Below are 26,994 nucleotides of genomic sequence, written 5' to 3'. Positions count from 1 at the left end.
CTAAGCATAACCCACAAAGGACAGAGTCAGACCTGGCATCACTGCTTGAAGACAAGATCAAAGGTGACTCCCATCCCTGAAGAAAGGTTGGCAGTTCCTTGTCTCATATGGAGCTGTGGCCTAGGGAGGAGGGAGGACACAGGCCAGTGATCAGGAACGCAATGAAGCAGCCTGTAATTGCCCAAGTTAACTATACCACCACTGTGGTTCTGGACCGGGGCTCCATGGAAGCCAGACGGAGACAAGTATAAAATAGCTAAACAGGGAAGAGTGAGCAGAGAAGGAGAAAGAGAGGTGGTTTCCATGAATGAATGAACGAAAACAATAAAAAATACATCTCATTCAAAACATGACATTCAACCAAAGTTCTAAAGTACATGGAGAAATCTAATGCCAATAAAGGCAGCTAATGAAACCAGCCATCAGGCCACTAACTCACTTCAGATGAAATTAATATTATAAAACAGTCCAACAAAATAAGTATATTTAAGACGCTTTTAAAAAGCTAATTAGGGGCTGGCCCCGTGGCGTAGCGGTTAAGTGCACGTGTTCGCTGCTGGTGGCCCGGGTTCGGATCCCGGGCGCACACCGATGCACCGCTTGGCAGGCCATGCTGTGTCAGTGTCCCATATAAAGTGGAGGAAGATGGGCACAGATGTTAGCCCAGGACCAATCTTCCTCAGCAAAAAGAGGAGGATTGGCATGGATGTTAGCTCAGGGCTGATCTTCCTCACACAAAAAAAACAAAAACTAACAAAAAAGCTAATTAAAAAAGAATAAGAAATCATAAAACAAAAAGGCAGAATTAAAACAAGAGGTTAAAAAAGAATCAATTGGAAATTATGTAAATGAAGAATACAGTCATTAAAATTAAAAACTCAGTACACAAGATACCTTAGACTAGACAGAATTGAAGAAAGAACTGGCAAATTTGAAGATAATACTAAGGAATTCACTCAGAATGCAGCCCAGAAAGAAGAAAAATATGAAAGAGCAGTTAAGAAACATGAAGGATAGCTCTGCAAACATTGAGGAGGGATCACTGCAAACGAAAGTGAAGAGAATGGAAGAGAAGCAGATGTAAAGAGATAAGCTAAGAATGTTCAAGAAATACATGAGTTCTCAGATTAAAAGAACATTCTAAATACTGAGAAAGATAAACAAATAAGCAGATAATTAAATAAATCAATTAAAAAAATCCACACAAACTAAAATGTTAATTACAAAAAGAAAATCTCAAAAGCTACCAGAGAGCACCCTGAGCATCCATTGGATCTGCTAGGTCACAAAGGCCAGGAGGCTGGCTGCTGGTGCTGCAGCACAGATGAGCCGACCCACTGACACCTGGCAGCCTGCGGGGACAGTGGGGAAATCAGCAGCTCAGATCCCCACACTCAGGCTGATGCAGAAGTCCCACAAGCATTTTGCCTCTTTCTTAACAGTAGGTGCATACAAGGTGAACAACTGTCTTTCACTTTAGAGACAACCCCAAGAAACTTCCTGAAAAAGCAGACCCCTAAATGTTTCTGGCAACTTCTGGCAACAAGCGATTTGTACTCCCTGAATGGACATTCAGGGCTGGATTTAAATTTCTCTTCCTTGCCTACCATGCTTCTGCCAGCAGCCCCAAACATGAACTTTACTGGATGCCTTGTTCACTATCATGGTACCACAACTAACATCGGACCAAGGAACTCATTCTATACTTAAAAGAAGTGAGGCAAGGGGCTGATGCCAACAGGGCTCACTGTCAGCTAGAGTTATTCCTAGCTGGTATTTGAGCTCAATGTTTTTCATCTATATTTCTACCACATATTATTTCATTCTAGTGCATCTTCTTTGAAGCTAAAGGAAAGGAAAACATAAAGAAACAAGAATGGTAGCCTCAGTTACCTGGAAAGGAACCCGATTTGGAGGATCACTGATGATTCACAATTAGAAAAAATGGTCCTGGAAAATTGGTAACACACAACACACATCATAATTGTTCAGATAAAGACTAAAGCCACAATTTTCTCTAAAATTAGTAAACCTCTCATTTAGGTTCCCCCTGGAAAGCAGAGCTCAGGCAAGCTAGAGAAGGTAAAGATCTGAATTTGCTTCATTTCCAGACAGAAAAACCTCTTCCAAAACCACCCACATGATGCTATCCAAGTCACCCAAGGGGATCGATAGGGACCCAGGCCCTAGAACTAGCCACAGGTATCTCAGAACCTTTCTAAAAACTATGTTATGGCACAAGAGCACCACCTACTGAAATAGTTCCAAGGAACAATTTAATCCATTTATTGAAAAATGGCTATATACCCACCTCTACTCAACTGTTTACCTTGGCTTCAGAAAAATATGACTGTGAAAGGATGGATTTCATATTATTTCAACCTAACTGGCTGTTTCTTTTTTTTTTAATTTTATTTATTTGTTTTTTTATCCCCCAAAGCTCCAGTAGATAGTTGTATGTCATAGTTGCACATCCTTCTAGTTGCTGCATGTGGGACGCGGCCTCAGCATGGCCAGAGAAGCAGTACGTCGGTGCGCGCCCGGGATCCGAACCCGGGCCGCCAGCAGCGGAGCGCGAGCACTTAACCGCTAAGCCACGGGGCCGGTAACTGGCTGTTTCTTTGTCTTTTAAAACTAGAGCCCTTGCCAAGAACTCCTGAGAGAGAAACAGCGTGCCTTCTCCTTGCTCCCCCCATTTTTGCTTTAATAACCACAGTAAAACAAGTCTTGCTACTACTAATGTCCTCTTTCCCTCCTGTGCAGCTTCAGCTACCTTAGTGAATACTACTATTTCTAGATCTCTTCCCTTACCTGTTTTCCAAGGGACAGAGAAAAACTCAAGGGGAGAAGTTCTAATGGGTCTGGGAAGGACATATGTAAAGTCAAGTCACTCAGTCAAATTTTAAGCCTACAAGGCATAGTACTAAGACTGGAGAATTGTGCTTTTTCAAACTCATTTAAAGATGATTACAACAGCCCCCTCCCCTCAAGAAGCTTAACATGAACAGAGAGGTTCTAGACCAGCAAAGCTGGGGGCAAAGTGATCTACTGGTAAAATAGAATAAAGAAGAAAATACATAGGGAAAGACAAGTTATGAGATATTATAAATAACATCAGGGTAGAGCTGAGTAGAGCTGATTGTTTCTGCTATGCTGTCCACACACAGAACATAACTAAAGCCATGGCAAAAATAGGGTTCTTTCTGGAGCCCTTCACTGCTTGCGTGAAGCTCCTAGGTACTGCCAATTACAAAAACCCTGACTGGCTCACTTGAACAAGTCACATAAATTCTAGCCCCTATGTCACATAAATTCTAGCCCCTATGTCATTTGGTCTGGTGGGGGCACTCAACTCATGAGCCACTGTATGTGTAACTTCTTCTATGCCTTAGTTGTAATGAAAAAGCAGCAGCTTGTGTTTATTCCCACTCCTGTTGCATACCGTCTCATCCAGTACCAGTCAGGGTTTCCATTACAGCCAGGGCACTCACATGAAAATAGACAGGTGATCCTCTACATAACGCAATCAAGGAAGAAATAACATGTACCTCCAAAATATCAGTCATCTGATGCCTGTAAAAGTACAATATTGTTAATTTGGAAATCATAAAAACTTCAAAACAATAAATACGTCTGAATTCTATTTCAATTACTTTGCAGGAAAAGAAAAATGATACTTCAGAAAAATTCCAGTCACAGTTCTCTAGTGCATAAACGGCTATGCTAAATGCCCAGTTTGCACCACACAGTGTGTTTGCTAATGCCCCAGGGCAAGGACAACCAGGGCAGTGTCACAGGTTGGGTACATCCAACTGAATGTGAAAACCTCAGGGAAGAGACTTGTTGAAAAAGAATGAGGTTCCACAGGGACAAATTCTAAGATAAAGAGCAACTGACTGGTTGACATAAGTAAAGCAAAAAACAAAACAAACAAACAAAAAACCCAACCTGGGATTCATATGCCCGTAGAATTAAAAAAAAAGAAAAGAAAAAAAAAGCATATAATATTGGGTTTTAGTTGTCCAATACAAAACAGCATAATGTTAGAATATACTAACAGGGGTCTAGCAAAGATTTAGTAAGCCTGCGAGATTTGACCCAATTTTGGTCCTCATTAGAATTTCAGGTGTAGTGGACATGGGCAGTTTACCTTTCCAGCACCCATTTTCTACATTCCTCCTTCCTAATAAGACCCAAAATTTCCTAACTAGTAGATTTTGGTGAGACAAGAATGGGCTCTAATTGAGTTAAAGCAGTGGTTCTCAATCAAGGGTAATCTTGATCCACAGGGGAGCTTTAATCACGTTTAAAGACATTTTTGATTGTCACAGCTAGGGGAATGTACCACTGGCATCCAGTGGGTGGAGGCCAGGGATACTGCTGAACATACTACAGTGCACAGGACAGTCCCCCACAACCAAAAATTATCTGGCCCAAAATGTCACTCCATCACCCATACTAGAACACTCTATCTCTCACACAGGAGCTATTGAAAAAGACTCTCTTCTCGCCAGATGTGAAGAAGGAAATGAGCTCTAGCTGCTGCTGGAAGCGTACTCAGAAGTACAAGGAAGCCAGCGATAGGATGAAAACTGGAAGGCAAACACAGAGTTCAGGTGATGACATCTTGCCATAAGGGCCTTAAAAAGATATACCACGTTTTGGACAACGACTCATTTTTTCCCCTTCATTAAATGACCTTTTCACCACACAGCACACTAAGTAAATCACTATAAGATAATATTGCAACATTAAGGTTTCAGGTAAGAACAGACTCACTAATTCACTCAACACAGCAGTTTCTTGTCAAGAATATCATATGAGGGAGAGAAGTCAAGATGGCAGCGTAGGCAGACTCTGAACTCACCTCCTCCCACAGACACAGCCAATTTACAACTAATCGTGGAAAAATTACCCCTGAGAGAGAACTGAAAACTGGATAAGAGGAACTCCTGCAACAAACGACAATCCTAATTGAGGTGGAAGAGGCAGAAATTCCCTTCTGGAGAGAAAAAAACGCCACCTTCACAAGCCACAGCACTTCACGGCCGCCCAGGAGCAGCCCAAAGGTATGCAGCCTTCCCTGGAAGAGTGGTGATCTGAGCTGGGGAGCGCTCCCACTGTAGGCATTTTTTGGACCCAGCACAATCGAGACAAGTGGCATAATATCTGACTTTGCTTGCTACTAAAACATTGGGGAGTACCCCCAGAAAAGCTGGTTCACAAAGAAATTAAAGCCGGCTCTTAAAGGGCCCACACACAAATTCATCCGTTTCAGAAAGCAACCTAAAACCACCAGGAAGAAAGGTGCACAGTGCTTTGGTGAAAAGAGACTCACCTGATAGGCTCTGAGTGCATCTCGGTGAGAGGTGAGACCTCTCCAGGGACTGGGACATTGGCAGTGGCCATTGTTGTGGCCTGGTGTGGGCATGCTGACACGGACACCGGCAGACGCCACTGGAGTTCTCCCTGGGGCCTGCTAGCCCAGGGTCTGCCCCACCCACTAAAGCACCGATCTAATCTAGCTCAGCCAGGGCAGGCAGCCCACGCTAGGGACTGGCCACACCCAACAACAAGCCCTCAAGCAACTTGTGGGCCTGCTAAGTGAGCTGCCTGGATTCTCTGCATCCTGACGAGTGGGTCCACCTCTGTGGGGCAGGGCGTGTGCAAGGAGCGAGTGGAGAGGGTGGGGCGGTGGTGGAGTGCGTGGGGCTCCTGCCTTGGAGAGACTGGGTCCACTTCAGGAGGTCGGGGTGCGCACACAGGGCAGGACTGTGTTGACTGTGTGTGTGGACCTGTGGGCGGTGGGGCTTGTCAGATGCAGAAGACTTGTGCTTCTCAAAGACCCACATAGGAGGTTTGCCCCACCTTCAAAAGCCTGAAACAATTGGGTGCTCCCGTGCCTGAGGCCAGCCCCAACCAGCTGCAATCCTCAGAGAGCTGACAAAAGACCTAAAGGCTGGAGGCTTATAGCAATTGTAAGCCCCTGAGCCTAACAACCTGCCATGCTGGGAGCCTACTCACTTAAAAGAAATACTGCAACACAAATGTGCTATCAGAACTTGCAGCCAACTGTGCTGGGGCTCCCCATATCCGATAAAGAGACTGAAGGGCCCAAAACAACTACAAGCAGCTGAGCATTACGACAGCTGGCCAGGGGCATAGCTCAGCCTCCCTGGGCACCTACAGGGAGAGCAACCACGCCACAACAGAAGGACACATGTAGCCCACATAGGGATCACTCCTGGAACCATTCAGAATTGAGGGAAGCACACTGCCGGACCTCATAAGGCATCACTTATATAAGGTCACCTATCCAAGAGCAGAAGACGTAGCTGAGCTACCTAATACATAAACACAAGCAGAGGAAAAGAGGCAAAAGCAGGAGGCAAAGGAATACATTCCAAGTAAAGGAACAGAGAAAAACCCGAGAAAAGGAACTAAGGGAAACAGAAATGAGCAACCTATCTGACAGAGAGTTCAAACAAAGAGTGTTAAGGATACTCACTGATCTTGGGAGAAGAATGGATGTACTCAGTGAGAATGTCAACAAAGAAAGGGAAGATATAAAAAAGAACCAGTCAGAAATGAAGAATACAATACTGGAAATGAAAAATTCACTACAGGGACTCAAAAGCAGAGTAGAGGATACAGAAGAATGGATCTGCGAGCTGGACGAAAGACTAGAAGAAATCACCCAAGCTGAACAGGTAAAAGAAAAAAGAATTAAAGAGTGAGGACAGTCTAAGGGACCTCTGGGACATCATCAAGCGCACTAACATCCGTGTTATAGGTGTCCCAGAAGAAGAAGAGTGCAACAAAGAGGCAGAGAATCTATCTGAAGAAATAAGAAATGAAAACATCCCTAACCGAAGGAAGGAAACAGACAACCAAGTACAGGAATCACAGAGAGCACCAAACAAGATAAACGCAAAGAGGCCCACACCAAGACACATCATAATTAAAATGCCCAGAATTAAAGACAAAGAGAGAATCCTAAAAGCCACAAGACAAAGACAACTAGTTACATACAAAGGAAACCCCATAAGGCCATCAGCTGACTTCTCAGCAGAAACCTTACAGGCTAGAAGAGAGTGGGACGATATATTTAAAGTGCTAAAAGGGAAAAACTTACAGCCAAGAATACTCTAGCCGGCAAGGTTATCATTCAAAACGGAAGGAAGGATAAAAAGTTTCCCAGACAAGCAAAAATTAAAGGAGTTTGTCACCAAGAAACCAGTACTACAAGAAATGCTAAAGGGACTTATTTAAGGGGAAAAGAGAAAATCACAAATAGGAAAAATTATATATTTCCATGATAAGAGGGTAATGGATACAAATGCACAAAAGAAGTTAGATATGATATCAAAAACATAAAATGTGCGAGGAGGGGAGTAAAAGAGGAAAGCTTTCAGACAGAGGTCAAACTAAAGAGACCATCAACTTAATATAGATTCCTATATATGTAGGTTACTGTATATGGACCCCAGGGTAGTCACAAACCAGAAACCTATAATAAATACACAAAAAACTAAGAGAAAGGAACCCAAACGCAATACTAAAGAAAGCCATCGAACCACAAGGGAAGAGAGAAAGAGAAGAAGAAAGGAACAGAGAAGGACTACTAAAACACCGAGAAAAAAAGTTAAAAAAATGGCAGTAAGTATATACTTATCAATAGCTACTTTAAACGTCAATGGACTAAATGGTCGAATTAAAAGCCATAGGGTGGCTGATTGGATAAAAAAACAAGACCCATATATATGCTGCATACAAGAGACACACTTCAGACCTAAAGACACTCACAAACTGAAAGTGAAGGGATGGAAAAAGATACTCCATGCAAATGAAAGAATGAAAAGAAAGCTGGGGTAGCAATACTCATATCAGACAAAATAGACTTTAAAACAAAAACTATAACAAGAGACAAAGAAGGGCACTACATAATGATCAGGGGAACAATCCAACAAGAGGATAAAACACTTGTAACTATCTATTCACCCAACATAGAAGCACCTAAATATATAAAGCAATTATTAACAGACATAAAAAGAGAAATAGACAATAACACAATAATAGTAAGGGACTTTAACACTCCACTTACACCAACGGATAGATCATCCAAACATAAGAGCAATAAGGAAACATTGGCCTTAAATGACACACTAGAACAGATGGACCTAGTAGATATATACAGAACATTCCATCCAAAAACCGAAGAATACACATTCTTTTCAAATGCACATGGAATATTCTCCAGGAGTGATCACATATTAGGCCACAAAACAAGTCTCCATAAATTTAAGAAGACTGAAATAATACTAAGCATCTTTTCTGACCACAACAGTATGAAACTAGAAACCAACTATAGGAAGAAAGTCAGAAAAGCCACAAATACATGGAGATTAAACAAAACGCTACTGAACAACAATTAGGTCAACAAAGAAATCAAAGGAGAAATCAAAAAATACCTGGAGACAAATGAAAATGAAAATACGTCATGCCAGAATTTACGGGATACAGCAAAAGCGGTTCTAAGAAGGAAGTTTACAGGCCTATCTCAACAAACAAGAAAAATCTCAAATAAACAATCTCACAATGCTCCTAAAGGAACTGGAAAAAGAAGAACAAACAAAGCCCAAAATCAGTAGAAGAAGGGAAATAATAAAAATCAGAGCAGAAATAAATGAAATAGAGACTAAAAAAACAATAGAAAAAATTACTAAAAACAAGAGCTGGTTCTTTGAAAAGATAAACAAAATTGACAAACTTTTAGCTAGACTCACCAAGAAAAAAAGAGAGAAGGCTCAAAAAAGTAAAATCAGAAATGAAAGAGAAGAAATTACAACAGACACCTCAGAAATACAAAAGATTATAAAAGAATACTATGAAAAGCTGTATGCCAACAAATTGGACAATCTGGAAGAAATGGATAAATTCTTAGAATCATAGAACCTTCCAAAACTGGATCAAGAAGAAATAGAGAATTTGAATAGACCAATCACCAGTAAGAAGATCGAAACAGTAATCAAAAACCTCCCCAAAAATAAACGTCCAGGACCAGACAGCTTCCCTGGTGAATTCTACCAAACATTCAAAGAAGACTTAATACCTGTCCTTCTCAAACTCTTCCAAACTATTGAGGAAGGGTGGGAAGCTCCCTAACTCATTCTACGAAGCCAACATTATCCTGATACCAAAACCAGACAAGGACAACAAAAAAAAAGAAAATTACAGGCCAATATCACTGATGAATATCAATGCAAAAATCCTCAACAAAAGACTAGCAAATCGAATACAACAATACATTAAAAAGATTATACATTATGATGAGGTGGGATTTATTCCAGGGATGCAGGGATGGTTCAACATTCACAAATCAATGAACGTGATATACCACATTAATAAAATGAAGAATAAAAATCACATGATCATCTCAGTAGATGCAGAGAAAGCATTTGACAAGATACAGAATCCATTTGTGATAAAAATTCTGTATAAAATAGGTATAGAAAGAAAGTACGTCAACATAATAAAGGCCATATATGACAAAGCCACAGCTAATATCATCCTCAATGGTGAAAAACTGAAAGCTATCCCTCTAAGAACAGGAACCAGACAAGGATGCCCACTCTCACCACTCCTATTTAACATAGTATTGGAAGTCCCAGCCAGAGCAATCAGGAAAGAAAAAGAAATAAAACGGATCCAAATTGGAAAAGAAGAAGTGAAACTGTCACTATTTGCAGATGACATGATTTTATACATAGAAAACCCTAAAGAATCCACCAGAAAACTTTTAGAAGTTATAAACGAATACGGTAAAGTTGCAGGATACAAATCAACATACAAAAACCAGCTGCATTTCTATACACTAACAACGAAGTAGCAGAAAGAGAAATTAACAATACAATCCCATTTACAATTGCAACAAAAAGAATGCAGTACCTAGGAATAAACTTAACCAAAGAGGTGAAAGATCTGTACATGGAAAACTATAAAACATTGCTGAAAGAAATTGAAGAAGACACAAAGAAATGGAAAGATATTCCGTGCTCTTGGATTGGAAGAATTAACATAGTTAAGATGTCCATACTTCCTAAAGCCATCTATAGATTCAATGCAATCCCTATCAAAGTTCCAACAACATTTTTCACAGAAATAGAACAAAGAATCCTAAAATTTATATGGAACAACAAAAGACCCCGAATAGCTAAAGGAATCCTGAGAAAAAAGAACAAAGCTGGAGGTATCACACTCCCTGATTTCAAAATATACTACAAAGCTACAGTAACCAAAACAGCATGGTACTGGCACAAAAACAGACACACAGATCAATGGAATAGAATCGAAAGCCCAGAAATAAACCCACACATCTATGGACAGCTAATCTTCGACAAAGGAGCCAAGAACATACAATGGGGAAAAGAAAGTCTCTTCAACAAATGGTGTTGGGAAAACTGGATAGCCACATGCAAAAAAATGAAAGTAGACCCTTACCTTACACCATACACAAAAATTAACTCCAAATGGATTAAAGACTTGAATGTAAGACCTGAAACTGTGAAACTTCTAGAAGAAAACATAGGCAGTACGCTCTTCCACATCGGTCTTAGCAACATATTTTCAAGCACCATGTCTGACCGGGCAAGAGAAACAATAGAAAAAATAAACAAATGGGACTACATCAAACTAAAAAGCTTCTGCACAGCAAAGGAAACCATCAACAAAACGAAAAGACAACCTAACAATTGGGAGAAGATATTGGCAAACCATACATCGGATAACGGCTTAATCTCCAAAATATATAAAGAACTCATGCATCTCAACAACAAAAAAACTAACAACCCAATTAAAAAAGGGGCAAAAGACCTGAACAGACATTTCTCCAAAGAAGATATACAGATGGCCAACAGACACATGAAAAGATGTTCAAAATCACTAACTATCAGGGAAATGCAAATCAAAACTACAATGAGATATCACCTCACGCCCGTCAGAATGGCTACAATTAACAAGACAGGAAACAACAAGTGTTGGAGAGGATGTGGAGAGAAGGGAACTCTCATACACTGCTGGTGGGAGTGCAAACTGGTGCAGCCGCTATGGAAAACAGTATGGAGATTCCTCAAAAAATCAACGATAGAACTACCATATGATCCAGCTATTCCACTGTTGGGTGTTTATCCAAACAACTTGAAAACACCAATTTGCAAAGGTACATGCACCCCTGTGTTCACTGCAGCCTTATTCACGATAGCCAAGACTTGGAAGCAACCTAAGTGCCCATCAAGGGACGAATGGATAAAGAAGCTGTGGTCTATATACACGATGGAATACTACTCAGCCATAAGAAACGACGAAATCCAGCCATTTGTGACAACATGGATGGACATTGAGGGTATAATGCAAAGTGAAATAAGTCAGAGGGAGAAGGTCAAATACCGTATGATTTCCTTCATTAAGTAGTAGATAATAACAACAATAAACAAACATAGGGACAGAGATTGGATTGGTGGTTACCAGAGGGGAAGGGGGGAGGGAGGAGGGTGAAAGGGATAATTCGGTACATGTGTGTGGTGATGGGTTGTAATTAGTATTTTGGTGGTGAACATGATGTAGTCCATGCAGAAATAGAAGTACAATGATGTACACCTGAAATTTTTACAATGCTATAAACCAATGTTACTGCAATAAACAAAAAATTAAAAAAAAAAAAAAAAAAAACCTATGGAAGAGAGGATCGATTTCCAGCATGACAGTTATGAGGAGCTCTGCTGATCTGTTCCCAAGTGAAAATGGTGAAAATTATTAAAACAACAATCATTTAAAGCCTTTAGGAATAGTCCTGAGGGCAATGAGCAAATGAAAACTGAGAAAATCTATAAAAATTTGGTAAGAAAGGAGAAAGTGTGTAGCATTTGAACCAAGACCACTCCCTACTTCCCTCTTCTCAGATCAGCAAGACTTCACTCCACACTGCTACAGCCAGAACAGCTCCCTCTCCCTTCAGCTACTAGCCAGAGGCCTTTCTTCTCAGGAGGAGCAAGACTTGAGCTCTTCTCATCTTGCCTCATCTTGCCTTCAGCCTGTGGCTGAAGCTAAGTCCCAGAGGAGTATGACTGAGAGGTGAGGGCTCGTTCTTCTATCCAGCCCCCAATTGTGGAATGGCAGCTCCACCTTGGGTGTGGCACACTGAAAACAACAGGGCCCTGAACACTCCTACCCCAACAGTTTCACAGCAGGAGAGGCAAGCTGAGAAGACCTCAGGCTGCTGCACCTCCACCAAGTGTTCACATCCTAGAGCAAGAATGTCATTCAGAGAGAAGCTTGTCATTGTCAACACCCCAGTTCTGGAGCCCTGGCTCACAGATTTTGCCTGAAGGGGGAAGCAGGCCACAACAGATAGCTTCTAATTTCTTTCCAAAGGAACTGATTTCATCTGCAACAGAGTCTGGAGAAGTTCAAGCCTAAGTGCACTTTCATAAACAATGGAGAATGTGATGAAAGGCAACTGAGAGGAGATTCAAGATACAGATTTAACTGCAGGCAAGCTAGTTTGCAGGAGATAACTGAGAATAAGTCAGGAGAAGCCCTCTTGGGGTTGGAACAAATAACAAACACTGCCCTCAGAAACTATTCCTTCAAAGGAGCCACAACTTGATTGGATTAGTTTGTAGAACAATTTATGTCCCAGAGCATTGTTATAAACAATAGAGCATGGTGTCAAGATGGTGGCGGAGGCAGACTCGGAACTCAACTCCTCCCACAGACACAACAAATTTACAGCTACTCTTGGAACAATAACCCCTGAGAGAGAACTGAAAACTGGACAAAAAGAAGCCCTGCAACAAGAGACAGCCCTGACTGAGGTGGAAGAGACAGAAATTCCCTTCTGGAGAGAAAAAAAAGCCACCTTTGCAAGCTGTGGCACTTCACGGCTGCCTGGGAGCAATTCAAAGGTATGCAGCCTTCCCTGGAGAAGTGGGGACCTGAGCAGGGAGCGCTACCGCTATAAGCATCTTTTGGTCCCAGCACAACCAAGACAAGTAGCATAGGGTCTGACTTTGCTGGCTACTAACAACAGAGAATACCCCCAGAAAAGCTATCAGACATAAGGAAAGAGAAGCCAGCTCTAAAGGGCCCACACACAAACTCACCCATTTTGGAAAGCAACATAAAATCACCAGAAAGAAAGGTGCACAGTCCTTTGGTGAAAAGAGACTCACCCGATAGGCTCTAGGTGCATCTTGGTGAGAGGTAAGATCTCTCCAGGGACTTAGACGCTGGTGGCAGCCATTATTCTGACCTAGTACAGGCATGCTGACACAGACGTTGGCAGACACCATTGGAATTCTTCCTCTGGCCTGGTAGCTCAGGGGTCTGCCCCACCCACTAGAGCACCAATTTAATCCAGCTCAGCCAAGGCAGGCAGCCTGCCCTAGGGACAGACTCCATCCAACAGCAAGCCCTCCAGCAACCCGTGGAGTGGGTCCACCTCTGTGGGACAGGGCATGCACGAGGAGCAGGTGGAGTATATGGGGCCTCTGTAGTGGGGCGACTGGGTCTGCTTCAGGGGGTTGGGGCATGCACACAGGGCAGGACTGTGTTGATGGGGTGTGTGGCCCTCTGGGTGGTGTGGCTTGTCAGCTGCAGAATACTTGTGCTTCTCAAACAGCCACATAGAGGATCAGCCCCACATTCCAAAGCCTGAAGCAATTAGGTGCTCCTGTGCCTCAGGCAGCCCCACTTAGCTGCAATCCCAAAAGAGCTGACAACTACTTCATAGGCTGGAGGCCTACAGCAATTGTAAGCCCCTGAGAATAACAACCAGCCAAGCTGGGGCATACTCATTTAACAGAAAAACCCTAAAATGAACGTGCTATTAGACCTCACAGCCAACTGTGCTGGAGCCCCCCACACCTGACGATGTGACGGAAGGGTCCATAGCAGCCACAAACAGCTGAGCAATACAACCAGCCGGCCAGGGCGACAGCCCAGCCTCCCTGGGCACCTGCAGCAAGAGAAAACCTGCCACAACAGAAGGACACATGTAGCCCACACAGGTGATTGTGTGGTCACTCCTGGAACATTTGGAACTGGTGATGAGAGGGAAGCACATTGCAGGGCCTCATAAGGCATTTCTTACATAAGACCACCTCTCCAAGATCAAGAGACATAGCTGACCTACCTAATACATAGAAGCACAAAGAAAGAGGCACAATGAGGAGGCAAAGGAATACATTCCAAGCAAAGGAACAAGACAAAACCCCAGAAAAAGAACTAAATGAAACAGAAATGAACAATCTACCTGACAAAGAGTACAAACAAAAAGTCATAAGGATGCTCACTGATCTTGGGAGAAGAATGGATGAACTCAGTGAGAACATCAACAAAGAATTGGAAAATATAAAAAAGAACCAGTCAGAAATGAAGAATACAATACTGGAAATGAAAAATTCACTAGAGGGCCAGCCCCATGGCACAGAGGTTAAGTGCACGCGCTCCGCTGCTGGAGGCCTGGAGATCAGATCCTGGGCATGCACCGATGCACCCCTTGTCAAGCAATGCTGTGGTGGCGGCCCACATAAAGTAGAGGAAGATTGACATGGATGTTAGCTCAGGGCCAGTCTTCCTCAGCAAAAAGAGGAGGACTGGCATGGATGTTAGCTCAGGGCTGATCTTCCTCACACACACACACACACAAAAAATAAAAAAAAAATTTCACTAGAGGGACTCAAAACCAGAGCAGATGATACAGAAGAATGGATCAGCAAGCTGGACAAAAAACTAGAGGAAATCACCCAAGCTGAAGAGCTACAAGAAAAAAGAATTTAAAAGAACAGGGACAGCCTAAGGGACCTCTGGGACAACATCAGGCACACTAACATCCCTGTTATAGGTGTCCGAGAAGGAGAGAGAGAGACAAAGGGGCAGAGAATCTATTTGAAGAAATAATAGCTGGTGCAACTATGACATACAACTACCTACTGGGGCTTTGGGGAAAAAAAGGAGGAGGATTGGCAATGGATGTTAGCTCAGAGCCGGTCTTCCTCAGCAAAAAGAGGAGGATTAGCATGGATGTTAGCTCAGGGCTGATCTTCCTCACAAAAATAAAATAAAATAAAATAAAGAAATAACAGCTGAGAACTTCCCTAACTTAAGAAAGGAAACAGACACCCAGGTATAGGAAGCACAAAGAGCACCAAAAGAGATAAACTCAACAAGGGCCACACCAAGACACATCATAATTAAAAAGTCCAGAATTAAAGATAAAGAGAGAATCCTAAAAGCTGCAAGAGAAACGCAACAAGTTACACAGAAGGAAACCCCATAAGGCCATCAGCTGACTTTGCAGCAGAAACCTTACAGGCTAGAAGGGAGTGGCACGATGTATTTAAAGTGCTAAAAGGAAAAAACCTACAGCCAAGAATACTCTACCCAGCAAGGTTATCATTCAGAATAGAAGGACAAGCAAAAAATAAGAGTTTATCACCAAGAAACCAATCATACAAGAAATGCTAAAGGGACTTAACTAAGGGGGAAAGAGAAGACCACAAATAGGAAAAAATTATCTATTTCCATGATAAGAGGATAACAGATACACACCTACAAAAAAGAGACTAGATGTGATATCAAAAACATAAAATGTGGGAGGAGGGGAGTAAAAGAGTAGAGCTTTTAGAAAGAGGTCAAATTAAAGAGACCATCGGGGACGGCCTAGTGCAGTAGCGGTCAAAGTTCGCACACTCTGCTTTGGTGGCCTCGGTTTCGCAGGTTCAGATCCCAGGCGTGGACCAATGCGTTGCTTGTCAATCCATGCTGTGGCAGCGTCCCATATAAAGTAATGGAAGATGGGCACAGATATTGACCCAGGGCCCATCTTGCTCAGCAAAGAGAGGAGGATTGGCATCGGACGTTAGCTGAGGGCTAATCTTCCTCACAAAAAAAAAAAAGAGAGAGAGAGCGAGCATCAACTTAATATAGATTGCTATATACGTAGGTTATTATGTATAAAGCTCATGGTAATCACAAACCAGAAACCTATAATAAACACACAAAAAACTAAGAGAAAGAAACCCAAACATAATACTAAAGAAAGCCATCAAACCACAAGGGAAAAGAGAAAGAGAAGAAGAAAGGAACAGAGAAGAACTACGAAAATACCCAGAAAAAAAGTAACAAAATGGCAATAAATACATACATATCAATAGCTACTTTAAATGTCAATGGACTACTCTAATAAAAAGGCAGAGGGTGGCTGACTGGATTAAAAAACAAGACCCATATATATGCTACATACAAGAGACACACTTCAGACCTAAAGACACTCACAAACTGAAAGTGAAGGGATGGAAAAAGATACTCTATGCAAACAGAAATGAAAAGAAAGCTGGGGTAGCAATACTTATCTCAGACAAAATAGACTTTAAAACAAAAACTGCAACAAGAGACAAAGAAGGGCACTACATAATGATCAAGGGAACAATCCAACAAGAGGATATAACACTTGTAAATATCTATGCACCCAACATAGAGGCATCTAAATATATAAAGCAATTATTAACAGACATAAAAGGATAAATAGTACCACAATAATAGTAGGGGATTTTAACACTCCACTTACACCAATGGATAGATCACCCAAACAGAAGATCAATAAGGCAACATTGGCGTTAAACGACACACTAGACCAGATGGACTTAGCACACATATAAAAGAACATTCCACCCAAAAACAGAAGAATACACATTCTTTTCAAATGCACATGGAACATTCTCCAGGATAGATCACATATTAGGCCACAAAACAAGTCTCCATAAATTTAAGAAGACTGAAAGAATACCAAGCATCTTTTCTGACCACAACGGTATGAAACTAGAAATCAACTACAGGAAGAACATCAGAAAAGCCACAATTATGTGGAAATTAAACAAAATGCCACCAACAACGATTGGGTCAATGAAGAAATCAAAGGAGAAATCAAAAAATACCTGGAGACAAATGAAAATGAAAACACAACATGCCAGAATTTATGGGATACAGCTAATGTGGTTCTAAGAGGGAAGTTTACAGCAATACAGGCCTACCTCAACAACAAGAAAAATCTCAAATAAACAATCTAACAGTACACCTTAAGGAAGTGGAAAAAGAAATAACAAAGTCCAAAATCAGTAGAAGGAGAGAAATAATAAAAAGCAGAGCAGAAATAAATTAAACAGAGAGTAAAAAAAAAAAAAAAAAAAGAAAAGAAAAAAATCAATGAAACCAAGAGCTGGTTCTTTGAAAAGATAAACAAAATTGACAAACTTTTAGCTAGATTCACCGAGGAAAAAAGAGAGAAGGCTCAAATAAATAAAACCAAAAATGAAAGAGGAGAAATTACAATGGACACCTCAGAAATACAAAAGATTATGAGAGAATACTATGAAAAGCTATACGCCAACAAACTGGATAATCTAGAAGAAATGGATAAATTCTTAAAATCATACAACCTTCCAAAACTGAATCAAGAAGAAATAGAAAATTTGAATAGACCAATCACCAGTAAGTAGATCAAAAAAGTATTCAAAAACTTTCCAAAAAATAAAATTCCTGGACCAGATGGCATCCCTGGTGAATTCTACCAAACATTCAAAGAAGAGTTAATACTTATCCTTCTCAAACTCTTCCAAAAATTGAAGAGGAGGGGAAGCTTCCTAATGCATTCTAAGAAGCCAACTTTATCCTGGCACCAAAACCAGACAGGGACAACACAAAAAAAGAAAATTACAGGCCAATATCACTGATGAACATCGATGCAAACACTCTCAACAACATACTAGCAAATCGAATATAACAACACATTAAAAAGATCATACACCATGGGATCATACACCATACGCAAGTGTGATTTATTCCAAGGATGCAGGGATGGTTCAACATCTGCAAATCATCAATGTGATACACCACATTAACAAAATGAAGAATAAAAATCACATGATCATATCAATAGATTCAGAGAAAGCATGTGACAAGATACAGCATCCATTTATAATAAAAACTCTGAATAAAACGGGTACAGAAGGAAAGTACCTCAACATAATAAAGGCCATATATGACAAAGCCACAGCTAATACCATTCTCAATAGTGAAAAATTGAAAGCTATCCCTCTAAGAACAGGAACCAGACAAAGATGCCCACTTTCACCACTCCTATTTAACATAGTACTGGAAGTCCTAGCCAGAGCAATCAGGAAAGAAAAAGAAATAAACGGGACCAAAATCAGAAAGGAAGAAGTGAAACTGTCACCATTTGCAGATGACATGATTTTATATATAGAAAACCCTGCAGAAGCCACCAAAAACTTTTAGAAATGAGAAATGAATATGGCAAAGTTGCAGGATACAAAATCAACATACAAAAATCAGTTGCGTTTCTATACACTGACAACGAAGTAGCAGAAAGAGAAATTAAGAATACAATCCCATTTACAATTGCAACAAAAAGAATAAAATACCTAGGAATAAACTTAACCAAAGAGGTGAAAGATCTGTACATCAAAAACTACAAAACACTGTTGAAAGAAATTGAAGACGACACAAAGAAATGGAAAGATAGTCCATGCTCTTGGATTGGAAGAATTAACATAGCTAAAATGTCCCCACTTCCGAAAGCAATCTGTAGATTCAAGCAATCTCTATCAAAGTCACAACAACATTTTTCATAGAAATAGAATAAAGAATCCTAAAATTTATATGGAACAACAAAAGACCCCAAATAGCCAAAGGAATCCTGAGAAAAAAGAACAAAGCTGGAGGTATCACACTCCCTGATTTCTAAATATACTACAAAGCTATAGTAATCAAAACAGCATGGTACTGGCACAAAAACAGACACACAGATCAACGGAACAGAATCGAGAGCCCAGAAATAAACCCACACATCTATGGACAGCTAATCTTCGACAAAGGAGCCAAGAACATACAATGGAGAAAGGAAAGTCTCTTCAATCAATGGGGTTGGGAAAACTGGACCGCCACGTGCAAAAGAATGAAAGTAGACCATTATCTTACACCATACACACAAATTGACTCAAAATGGATTAAAGACTTGACTGTAAGAAAACATAAGCAGTACACTCTTCAACATCGGTCTTAGCAACATATTTTCAAGTACTATGTCTGACTGGGCAAATGAAACAATAGAAAAAATACACAAATAGGACTACATAATAAAAAGCTTCTGCACAGCAAAGGAAACCATAAACAAAACAAAAAGACAACCTAACAATTAGGAGAAGATATTTGCAAATCATATATCTGATAAGGGGTTAATATACAAAATATATAAATACTCATACATCTCAACACCAAAAACCTAACAATCCAAATTAAAAAATGGGCAAAAGATCTGAACAGACATTTCTCCCAAGAAGATATACAGATGGCCAATAGGCACGTGAAAAGATGTTCAACATCATTAACTATCAGATCAGGGCAATGCAAATCAAAACTAGAATGAGATATCACCTCATGCCCATCAGAATTACTATAATTAACAAGACAGGAAACAGCAAGTGTTGGAGAGGATGGATAAAGAAGATGTGGTATATATACACAATGGAATAGTACTTAGCCATCAGAAACGATGAAGTCCAGCCATTTGTGACAACATAGATGGACCTGAGCGTATTATGCAAAGCGAAATAAGTCAGAGGGAGAAAGTCTGATACCATATGATCTCACTCATAAGTAGAAGATAAAAACAACAACAAACAATCACACAGAGACAGAGACTGGACTGGTGGCTACCAGAGCGGTACAGGAGAGGGAGGGGGGCGAAAGGGATGATTAGGCACATGTGTGTGGTGATGAATTGTAATTAGTCTTTGCGTGGTGAACATGATGTAATCTATACAGAAATCAAAATATAATGATGTACACCTGAAATTTATATAATGTTATAAACCAATGTTATTGCAATTAAGAGAAAAAACAGAGTAATTATCCAGCAATTAGTGGAGTTCAACAGTTGGGTATGGTTAGAGAAAGAGCTGAAGAAAGCCCCACCAGTATCACTGACTTCCCAGGGTGACTATGGACATACCCAAAGCTGTTGAGGAACAACATCAGAAGCTTAACACTGTGGGAAGGAAACAGACTAGCCAGTTACTAAAGAAATAAACAAGCAGATAGCATAACAAGCCGTGGAAGGGAGTAGAGGAGGACAAGCAGTGTCCAAGGTTGCTACAATGCATTATCTAAAATGTCCAGTTTCTAACAAAAAAATATTATGAGGCATGCAAACAAAGAGGAAAGTATGACCCACACACCAGAAAAAAAGCAGGAATCAGAAACCGCCTGTCAGAGCAATAAGATGTTTAATTTATTCAGAAAAGGGTTTCAAAGTAACTATTATTAACATGTTCTCAGAACTAAAGAAAACCATAATTAAAGAAGCAAAAAAAAGGTATGATGACAATGTTGCATCAAATAGAGAATATCAATAAACAGAGATTACTGAAAAAGGAGCAAATTGAAATTCTGGAGTTGAAAAGCATAATAACGGGGGGGGAGGAACTTCACTAGAGTGGCTCAATAATACATTTGAACTGACAGAAGAAAGAATAAACAAACTTGAAGATATAGATAGATAGACAGATAGATAATCAAGCCAAATAACAGAAAGAAAAAAGAATGAAGAAAAATGGAGAGAGCCTCAGAGAAACGTGGGACACCATTAAATGCACCAACATATTTATAATGGGAATACCAGAAGGAGAGGATAGAGAAAAGAAGCAGAAAAACATTCAAAGAAATAAGGTTAAACTTTCTCAAATTTATTGAAAAAAATCCAAGAAGATCAACAAACTCCAAGTAGGATAAATACAAAGAGATCCACAAACAGACACTTCATAATAAAAATGCTGCAACTCAAGGACAAGAAGAAAATCTTGAAAGCAGCAAGAGAAAAATAACCCACTACTTACAAGGGAACCCCCAAAATATTAACAGCTGATTTCTCAGCAGAAACAACAGAGGCCATAAGAGAGTGGGATAAATATTCAAAGTGCTCAAAGGAAAAAAAGGTCAACCAAGAATCTCATATCCAGCAAAGCTATCTTTCAAAAATGAAGATGAAGTACTTTCCCACATAAACAAAAACTGAAAGAATTTTTTCCTTAGAGGATCCACCTTACAAAAAATAGTAAAGGAAGTTCTTCAGACTGAAAGCAAGTAACCATAAAGGATAATTCAAATCCACACAGTAAAACAAAGAACACCAGTAAAAGTAATTACAAATGCCTATTTTTCTTTTTTGATACATAAAAATCAATTGTATAAAACACTATGTATATAATGTATTGTTGGGCCTATAACAAACAGAAATGTAAGATATGTATGATATATTTGCCAATACCAGTGCAAATGAGGTGTGTGGGAGCAAAGCTGTATTGGGCTAAGGAAATAAGTACATATGGAAAAGTAATATATATAATAATATATTTTGTGTTTGTAATATTAAAAGATGCAATATGTATAACACAAAAAGAAAGGGAGAAGGAAATAGAGCTATATGTTTACATAGGATTAATAGGCTCTATAGGATTAATGTTTCTACAAACCACTGGAATTAACCTAGTATAAACCGAAAGCTAACTCTGTTAAGATGTATATGGTAAGCCCTAGAACGACCACAAAAAAAATACTCAGAAAGTATAGTAAAAGCATCATTAACGAAATTAAAATGCTACAGTAGAAAATATTCACTTAATGCAAAGGAACACAATATAAGAAGAAACAGAAACAAAAAAGACAAGAAACATATTGAAAACAAAAAGTAAAAGGGCAGACATAAATCCAATTATATCAATAACATCATTGAATGTGAGTGGAATAAACAATCCCACCAAAAAGCAGAGATTGTCAGACTATATTAAAAAAACATAATCAATCTATATGCAGTCTACAGGAGACACTTTAGATTCAAAGATACAAACAAATTGGAAGTAAAAGGATGGAAAAAGATACATCATGAAATTGTGCAAAAACAGGAAACCACCATGGCTATACTGAAAGCAGAGAAAACAGACTTTAACACAAAGAAAATGTTACTAGAGATAAGGAGGGATATTTTGTAGGAGGAAGATATAACAATTATAAATATATGTGCACCTAACAGAGCACCAAAATACATGCAAAAACTGACAGAAATGAAGGGAGAAATAGACACTTTAATGTTAACAGTTGAAGACTTCAAAACCCCACTCTCAATAATGGATAGAATAACTAGACAGAAGATCAACAAGGAAACAGAAGACTTAAACAACACTATAAACCAACTAGACCTAAGAGACATCTATACACATCTCCACCCAATTACAGAATATACATTCTTCTCAAAGTCACAGTGGATATAGGACAGGATATTTAAAAAGACCCTTAATATATTTAAACGGATAGATAATATAAAGGATGTTCTCTCACCACAAAGGAATAAAATTAGCAATCACTAGCGGGAAAAATTGTGGGAAATTCACAAACATGTGGAAATTAAACAACGCACTGCTAAATAACCAATGGGTCAAAAGAATCAGGGGGAAATTAAAAAACGCTTTGAGGGGCCAGCTCAGTGGCATAGCGGTTAAGTTCACGAGCTCCACTTCAGTGGCCCGAGGTTCGCAGGTCTGGAGCCCAGGTGCGGACCTACGCACTGCTCATCAAGCCATGCCATGGCAGTGTCCCACATAGAGCAACTAGAAGGATGTACAACTATGACATACAGCTATCTACTGGGGCTTTGGGAAGAAAAAAAGTAAAAAAGGAGGAAGATTGGCAACAGATGTTAGCTCAGGGCCAATCTTCCTCAAAATAAGTAAATAAATAAATAAATAGGAAAAAAAACTCTAAAAAAAAAAAATGCTTTGAGATGAACGAAAATGAAGACACAACATACCAAAACTTATGGGATACAGCTAAAGCAGAGCTTAGAAGGAAATTTATAGCTGTAAATGCCTATATAAAAAAGATGAAAGATCAAATCAATAACCTAATCTTCCAGCTTAAGACAATAAAAAAAGATCAAACTAGACCTAAAGCAAGCGGAAATAAGAAAATAATAAACCTAGAGAAGAAATCAATGAAATAGAGAATAGAAAACAATAGACAAAAATCAATAAAATCAGAAGTTAGTTCCCTGAAAATATCAACAAAATTGACAAATTTTTAGCTGGACTGACCAAGAAAAAAAAGAGAGAAGATTCAAATTACTAGAATCAGAAACAAAGGAGAGGACACTGCTATGAATCTTGTGGAAATAAAACAAGAATTCAAAAAAAATACTATGAATAACACACCAGCAAATTAGATAACAGATGAAACTGACAAATTCCTAGAAAGACACAAACTACCAAAACTGACTCAAGTAGAAATAGACAAACTGAATAGACCTATAATAAGTGAAGAGATAAAATTAATGACCAAAAAACTACCCACAAAGAAAAGCCCAAGCCCAGACAGCTTTACCACTGAACCCTACTGAAAATTTGAAGAATTAATACTAATTCTTCATAAATTTTTTCAAAAAATATAAGAAGAGGGAACATTTTCCAATTCATTTTATTAGGACAGTATTATTCTGATACCAAAACAAGAGAAAAAATCATAAGGAAAAAAACACTACAGACCATTATCCTTTATGAATATAGACACAAAAATCCTCACCAAAATACTAGCAAACTGAATCCAGCAACATATGAAAAAAATTATACACCATGACCAGATTTATCCCAGAAATTCAAGATTAGTTTAAGATCCAAAAATCAATTAATATAATACATTATAGCAACAGAATAAAAAACAAAAATCACATGATCATCTCAATAGATGCAGGAAAACCATGTGACGAAATCCAACACCCTATCACAATAAAAACACATAACAAAATAATAATAAAAGGAACTTCCTCAACCTGATAAAAGACATCTGCAAAAAAAACTACAGCTGACATTATACTTACTGGTAAAAGACTGGATGGTTCCCCCTAAGATCAGGAACAAGATAAGGATGTTCACCCTCACCACTTCTATTCAACACTGTACTGAAGATTCTACCCAGGCAAATAGGCAAGAAAAAGAAAGAAAGAAAGGTATTCAGATGGAAACGAAGATGTAAAACTAATTCTATTCATTGATGATATGATCTCATATGTAGAAAATCTTAAGGAAGCCACAAAAGAAAAACTATTAGAACTAATACATGAGTCGGCAAGGTTGCAGGATATAAGATTTATATACAAAGTCAATGAACAACCCAAAAATGAAATCCAAGAAAGCAATTTCATTTAAAATAGCATCAAAAAGAATAAAAACTTAGGAATAACTTTTGAGAAAACAAGTGCAAGGTTTACATTCTGAAAACTGCAAAACACTGTTGAAAGAAATTAAAGATCTATACAATTGGGAAAACACCCCATATTTACGGATCAGAACACTTAACATTGTTAAGATGGCAATACTCTACAAAATAATCTACTGATTCAATGCAATCCCTATCAGAATCCCAGCCAACTTCTTTGTAAAATTTGACAAGCTGATTCTAAAATTCATACAGAATTTCAAGGTACCTAGAGTAGACAAAACAATTTTGAATAACTAGAAGAGAGTGGAGAATTCACACACCCTGATTTCAAAACTTACTACAAAGCAACAGTAATCAAGGCAGTGTGGTAGTGGCACATGGACAGACATAAAGATCAATGGAACATAATTTCAAGTCCAAAAATAAACCCATACATCTATAGTCAACTGATTTTCAACAAGGATGCCAAGATTATCCAAGGGCAAAAAGAATAGTGTTTTCAACAAATGGTGCTGGGACAACTGGGTAGCCACATGCAATATAACAAAGTTGGACCCTTACCTCACATCATGTACAAAAACTGAAAATGGATCAAAGACCAAAATGTAAAGCCCAAACCACAAAAACAGAATAAAATACAGGAGTAAATTTTCATGACACTGAATTTGGTAATGGTTTCTTAAATGACACCAAAAGCAGAAGCAACAAAAGAAAAAATAAATTGGACTTCATAAAAACTAAAAACTTTTGTGCTTCAAAGGACATCATTGAGAACGTGAAAGAGAACCTTCAGAGTGGGAGAAAATATTTGCAAATCATATGTCTGAAAAGGGACTTGTACTGAGAATATATAAAGAACAGCTCAATAATAAAACAATAAGTAACCCAATTTAAAAATGTGCAAAAGGGGCCGGCCCTGTGGCTTAGCAGTTAAGTGCGCGTGCTCCGCTGCTAGCGGCCGGGGTTCGGATCCCAGGCGCGCATCGACGCACCGCTTCTCCAGCCATGCTGAGGCTGAGTCCCACATACAGTAACTAGAAGGATGTGCAACTATGACATACAACTATCTACTAGGGCTTTGGGGGAAATAAATAAATAAATAAAAATTTTAAAATGTGCAAAGGATCTGCATAGACATTTCCCTTAGAAAGATACACAAATGGCCAATGAGCACATGAAAAGATCCTAGACATCATTAGTCATCAGGGAAATGCAAACCAAAAACACAATAAGATACTACTTCGCACCCACCAGTCATAGTTAGAATCAAAAAGTCAGATAATAACAAGTATTGGTGAGGATGTGGAGAAATTAGAACCATTATTCACTGCTGATAGGAATGTGAAATGATGCAATTGTTTTGGAAAACATTCTGGCAGTTCCTCAAAATGTTAAACATTAAGTTATCACATGACCCAGCAATTATACTCCTAGGTATATACCCAACAGAACTGAAAACACACATTCATATAAAAACATATACACAAATGTTCACAGCATTATTTATAATAACCAAAAGTGGAAACAACCCAAATGTTCTTCAATTGATAAATGGATAAACGAAACATGGTATATCCACACAACGGTATATTATTCAGCAATAAAATGGAATGAAGTACTGATACATTCTATAACATAGATGAATACTAAAAACATTATGCTAAGAAAGTAGCCAGTCATAAAAGACCACATATTACATGATTCCACTGATATGAAATGTCCAGAATAGACAAATCTATAAAAACAGAAAGTAGATTGGTGGTTTCCTAGCGCTGGGATAGGGAGATGGTGAGCGACTGCTAATGGGTATGAAGTTTCTTTCTGGGGTGATGAAAATGTTCTAAAATTAGGTTGTGGTGATGGTTGTCCAACTCTGTGAACGAACTCAACAACAATGAATGTATGTTTTAAGTGGAGGAATTTACAATATGTCAATTATATCTCAATAAAGCCATTAAAAAGAAGCACACACCATGGAAAAGTATTATGTAGAATACCCATTTAAGAAACAATGCCCTGGGGCAGGCCCGGTGGTGTAGTGGTTAAGTCCACACACACTGCTTCGGCAGCCCAGGGTTTGCGGATTCAGATCCTGGGCATGGACCTACTCACTGCTCATCAAGCCATGCTGAGGCAGTGTCCTATATAGAAGAGCTACAACTCTACAACTATGATATACAACTATGTACTGGGGCTTTAGGGAGGAAAACGAAAGAAAAAGAGCAAGATTGGCAACAGATGTTAGCACAGGGCCAATCTTCCTTTAAAAAAAGTGAGAAATCATTAAAAAAAAAAAAAAAAAGAAACAATGCCCTAAAGAATTAACTTTACCTCTCATGGCTTAAGGGTTTATAGTGGAGTCACAGAAAGATGAAGGCTTTTTCTTTCTTTTTTTTTTTTATAATTTTTATTTATTTATTTATTTTTCCCCCCAAAGCCCCAATAGATAGTTGTATGCCATAGCTGCACATCCTTCTAGTTGTTGTATGTGGAACGAGGCGTCAGCATGGCCGGAGAAGCAGTGCGTCGGCGCGCGCCTGGGACCCAAACCCAGACTGCCAGCAGCGGAGCACAGGCACTTAACCGCTAAGCCACAGGGCCGGCCCTGAAGGCTTTTTCTTTACTCTAATGACTCTCCTAAAGAAGGAACCA

The 26,994-nt window shown here is 39.2% G+C and overlaps 1 protein-coding gene across 9 annotated transcripts in view; it reads right to left on the bottom strand.

The window, feature by feature from the left end:
• Positions 1-26,994, bottom strand: part of FANCC (FA complementation group C) — a 265,045-nt gene that overhangs the window by 177,894 nt on the left and 60,157 nt on the right. Inside the window, exon 2 of one of the 9 annotated variants that reach the window (XM_087444298.1) lies at positions 3,492-3,573. The exons of 6 other annotated variants lie outside the window; for them this stretch is intronic. The gene's annotated coding sequence lies outside the window, so the exon portion shown is untranslated. Of the gene's footprint in view, positions 1-32; positions 55-3,442; positions 3,465-3,491; positions 3,574-26,994 lie in introns of those variants that run through there. 2 more of the 9 variants (XM_087444299.1, XM_087444300.1) reach the window with 2 other exon arrangements.

Source organism: Ceratotherium simum, chromosome 20 (genome assembly GCF_057802395.1).
Source record: "Ceratotherium simum simum isolate JZ-2026a chromosome 20, ASM5780239v1, whole genome shotgun sequence".
Taxonomy (NCBI): domain Eukaryota; kingdom Metazoa; phylum Chordata; class Mammalia; order Perissodactyla; family Rhinocerotidae; genus Ceratotherium; species Ceratotherium simum.
This window is presented reverse-complemented; position numbering and strand designations above follow the sequence as displayed.